We start from the raw sequence: 656 nt of genomic DNA on the forward strand, positions 1-656 counted from the left end.
AGAGAATTGTACCCTTCTCTGGGGAGGTTTGGCTTAACTCTGCTGCACTTAGAGAAGTAGAAATGGTGTGGGACTGACATTAAGAGAATCCTTTGAAAGGGAACGAGAAGCCAAGAAATCCTTGAAGTGGACAGAAAAGAATCTTTGTATTTTGTCTCTAAGTCATAGACTTGGGGACTCAAAAGCATCTTTAAAATAAGTTTCTAAAGGCCTTGTAATTATCCTTATCTTGGCTGATAGTACATAGTAGGGCAAGGTGCTAACTCCTTTTATTCCAGTTGCCCTGGATAGCAGGTAACAGGGAAGCACAAAGAAAATCTGCAAAAATCCTTGCTATCAATATTTATTAACTTCTTGATAGCTGGAATTGGAGTGTGTGCACAATTGTGCACAGTTCTTCTCTAGGCTGCTGGCCACTCAGAGTGAGGATCATTCCCAGGATGTGCTTTTCATATGCCATTTGACTTTTTCCAAGATACTTGCATTTATCCATACCTTTGTGTTGTTCTGACAGTCTCTCCAGCAGGAGGAGCCACTAACATGTCAGTCCAGTAAAAACCAAAAAAAGCCAAACTCACTGCTGTTGAGTCAGATCCAACTCATAGCGACCCCTCCTTGGGTTTCTGAGGCAGTATCACTACGGAAGTAGATTGCCC

The sequence above is a fragment of the Orycteropus afer genome, unplaced genomic scaffold (assembly GCF_000298275.1).
Source record: "Orycteropus afer afer isolate SDZICR_OR568_19922 unplaced genomic scaffold, OryAfe1.0 scaffold00017, whole genome shotgun sequence".
NCBI classification, from domain to species: domain Eukaryota; kingdom Metazoa; phylum Chordata; class Mammalia; order Tubulidentata; family Orycteropodidae; genus Orycteropus; species Orycteropus afer.